Genomic DNA, 4732 nt, shown 5'->3' with positions numbered 1-4732 from the left:
ACTTTCACCCATTTGTAAAAACGATAAAAAATTTTGTTTCAAAATTTAAAACAAAACATTTTAGTCCAACAATAAAATAGTCGTTGAAACATATTACCAAAATTATCAGTTTAAATACATTCCATAGCATTTTTCCTAATTTCGATTACATGCCAACAAATTTTCAAAAGAAGCAAGATTATCCTTTTGTTACTGATGAGAGTCGATCCTAGATTGATGATAGCTGCTACTGCACCCGTTACCTGACTAGTCTTTTCTTTTACCTACACGTGAAATCAACACACGTTAAGTATTTACTTAGTGAGAGGTAATATTGAAAAGAATTTACAATTTGTATATAAGTATCTCATGACTATTTAAAGACAAATTTAATCGCATACTCCATAAGAATCAGATAAATCCTTCTCAGTTAAACCAAATTTCTTTTATACAACCATCAAAATTATTCTTAGTAAGCCCATCATACCTATCATTCTTTATATTTTCCTAATTATTGTTTATTTTCTCTATGTGCGTTAAATGAGAAAGTAATGTACATGTATTGCACCAAAGTGCCAAATGGTCATTTATCTTTTATAATTATCATGAGCGACACTTTATATCCTGTTAATACACTGTTATGTATTTTCATTTGTGGCATCCTTTCATGCCAATTATGCATTGTTATACATTTTCATTTATGGCATCCTTTCATGCCAACAATGCATTGTTCCACATCTAACCTGCATAAGTGGCACCTTTCTGCCAAGAGTGCACCGTTAGTCATCTAACTTGCATTAATGTAACCTTTCTGCCAAAAAGCACAGTTAGTATCTAACTACTAGGATTAGTGGCACCTTTTTGCCAAAAATGTACAACTAGGCATTTAATCTTTTACTCAAAGGCATTTAGCCTTTCATCTAACTTACAATAATGGCACCATTTTCTGCCAAATGCACAGCCAGTCAATTAATCTTTTATTTTAAGAACAATTCTTACCCTAAAAATTATTAATAACATCAATTCTACACACATTATTAATATATATCATATAAGGTAAAGCATACATTAATTTAAGCATTTTAGGTGGATTTATTGTGAGTCTCCCTCAACCCATATAATTACAATATATGCACTTACTTGGCCTGCCTTGATATTATATCCAAAAATGCAAATCCAACTACTCAACAACTTTATCTTTGCCTTTTGGTTTGCTTGACTCGGGAGCTTACGATCTACACAAACATCCATTAAAGACACATACCATACCTATCGACACTAGTTTTTGTCCGTTTTTTGTTATTAATTGTATGTATTATTTATATATGTTATTATTATCATATTATTATTATTATTAATTAAATGTTATTATTATATTATTATTAATTACATGTTATTATTATATTATTATTAATATTATTACTATTATTATTATTAAATAATATTACAAACCCAAATCAATAAACCAGGGCCCATTTACAAGTAAAGACTCTGATCCTGCCAGTTGACCCGAGACAAATATAAATCCAGAGGCATATACCAGATCCGACCTGAAGGCCCAACATACCCGATCCAGGCCCAAGAAGCCCAACAGGCCCGAACTCAACCCTAGGGTTTCCATGCTTCTCCAGCGTCGCTCTCTTTCAGCCATCCAATTGATGGAGATTTGATGGCCCAGATCTTCCATCAGCTAGGGTTTTCACCCTAATATCCGTCGACTCTAGTGAACCTCATCACTGCCACTGTCACCATCAAATCTCACCCGAATCCAGTAGAACACTCCAGAAGATAAACAAGAACCGCACAACTCACTGCCTAGGGTGAGTCACCACCGTGGGTCCAGTGACTCACCGGATCTTGTTATCATTACACCAAATCTTCAGGTATTTGAACCCCTCCCCGAACGACGGCATTTTGGGGAGGGGATCTGTTAGTAAATTTGGTCCTGGTAAAATTCCTGCCACAATCATCTGACTTTGTAAACTTTGTAACTTGGTCACTGATGTCTTATAATTCGGTTCTCACATTTTATTTACTTCTAATTTAATAACCGTATATATATATATATATATTTAGGTTAAATTACATACCTAATCCCTTAAATATTAATAAATTTTACTTTTATTTAGTATTAATAAATTAAGGTAAATTACATAATTAGTCCATAATTTTAGGATTGTTTTGAATTAAGATTAATTAATATAAATTTTTTATGTATTAATTATTAATAATTAGTATATTATATGATTAATTAATATTTATATTTTAAGATCATTATTTTATATAACATGTAATTATAGTATAATTTTATAATAAGATTAATGATATCTATGTTAAACATTTTATATTTATTTATATTAAATTATTTGTATATTATTTAAAATAATTTATACATTTTATTACAAAGACCCTAATTAATAAATTTGGATACCAATTTTGGGCGTTATGGGGGTTCTAATCCTTCCCCATACGTAACTGACTCCCGAACTCATTTTTCTGGTAAGCATACCCGAGTTGTATTATTTCATTATTATTCTTAGGAATTTTAATTAAAATAATATGACATTTTGGTGACCAATCTCATCAAATTAAAAGATTGGTGGCGACTCTACAATTTGGTGTTTTATCTGATTCATGGAGGATAAACACTTACTTTTTCGAGACTAGTTACACCGTTTGGCGTGTACTATTTGCACTCTCCGTCGCCGGGCAGAGAAACGTCTCGACAGCTTGGGGACTCTACTGGACATTTTTTTTAAAATTGAGTGCCCAGCCACCAACTTATTAATTATTTGTCTTTGCAATAAATAATAAATTTGTTTTAATTTTGTTTTAATTATTTTTATTATTTTACTAATTTTTGTTTTTTATGTGAACATATTTAATTTTGGGTTATTAAAATAGGTTAATAGATTGTATATTATTTTTATTTTATGCTTTTCCTCACTCATTGTGCACTGCAATCATGACATGAGCTAACACCCCGCTCTTATCCTATTTAAGCAAATGAGAAACTACTCCCTCGTGTGGTTTTCACCTCCGTATGGGATAGGGGATAATTCTTTGAGCTCACACCTTATGTTCCTCGTGTGGTTTTCACCTCTGTATGGACATAAGGAAGCGTGTTCCTTCAAATTGAACCAAATCCGAAAGTCTGTAATGGACTAGAATTGAGGGTTTGGCAGTCAAAGGGGACACCAACAAAGGACAATTCGTTGACCCTTCTTACTCTAGAGACAAAACCCAGCATATAATAAACTTAGAACTAAAGTGTAGATGGAGCCTAACCTGATTGAGTCTTGTAAGATTAAGTACACAAGGAAAGCATGTTAAATCTTTTTATTTTACTTAATATTATCATATTCTCTGATTAAATGCATACGAACTAGAAATCATACGGTTAGGTTATTTTTCCAAATAAAGCATGGAACTATAAAGCATGATGATATGATGTATTTACAAATATGGTTCTTTTTATATGGATCTTGTTTTGCCTTAATTTGTTTGTATTAATTTCTTTTGCTTACATTGCATAAATCATGACATGATCAAAGGTATCGATTCGAGAGTGGTCATCAAAAAGATTTTCATTATGTATAAAGGGTTTCATGATCAAGTAAACCATAACACAGCTAGGGAATGGCATCGTGAGGGAACTCCGAGGATTGAATAGAGCTATGTGCCCAAAGATTGTTTGTCCGTTGAAGAACAAAAGGAGATACAAGAAATAAAGGAGCAAATGTCCAAGATGATGGATAGAATAGCTATTTTGACCAATGAAAAAAGACTATTGCACAAAGGGAAAGAGAGCTCAATGAACCTAATACTGCAATCTCAGATATACAAGGGACTTATAACCAATGTGAGAAATTTTGCATAGCCACCATACATACCAATAATTCATCAGGAGACCCTAAGGAAATAATTGTAAAAGTTCCCAGAGATGAAAAGAACCCCTGTATTCAGAACTCATCATCGTCTAAGAGTCATTTACCAACTTCAGAAACTCAAGATCAATCTACTTTAGTCACTGATTATCCTGATAGGTTAATACCAAAGGTAATCAAAGATAAGAATATTAGTGGGGGCATCCAGGAGGAAGAAGATATACTGAAGAATGAGGCTCAAATACATCATTTGGAAACTGAAAATGATAAAACGAGGGCAGAAATGGAAACTATGCATGAAGATCTCCAAAGGATCAGTCAAGCCTTTCAAAAGTTTAGTTTGGGAAATACCCCAGAAGAATTGATAACAGGGGACACTAAATTAAAAAATAATTGCACGAAACATGAAGATTAGGGCAAGAAGTTTTTCATGATCTACGGGTTGTAGAAGAAATGTGCGATACAGCCGACATCAAGTTGGAAAGATGCCAAGCCAAAAATCAAATTTTGAATAAGGTCATAATCAAAATGGAGGATTCACATCATATCCATCAGTGTGGAATTGAAGTTTGAACAAGAAGACGTTAAAGCCAAAAATAAGAAATTGATGATGTTTTTGGATCCTATACAAGAGCTTATTAATCACAAAGATTCCCTTATAGAGAAAAATGAACAGTATTGTTTACAAATCCAGTAATTGACATGTAATCTGAAGGAAAAAGATGATTTCATAAAGGAAGTTGCTGCCCAAGTGAGTAATGTGGCTCGTAAACTGATTGATTTAGCTGGTTTCACGCAAGAGTTAAAGCAGATTGACAACTCTACACCTGAGCACGAGTGGAAATCAACTTGGCTTTTTAAGGAAA

This window comes from Hibiscus syriacus, unplaced genomic scaffold, assembly GCF_006381635.1.
Source record: "Hibiscus syriacus cultivar Baekdansim isolate YM2019G1 unplaced genomic scaffold, ASM638163v2 tig00110683_pilon, whole genome shotgun sequence".
Taxonomy (NCBI): Eukaryota; Viridiplantae; Streptophyta; class Magnoliopsida; order Malvales; family Malvaceae; genus Hibiscus; species Hibiscus syriacus.
Note: the sequence above shows the minus strand (reverse complement) of the source record.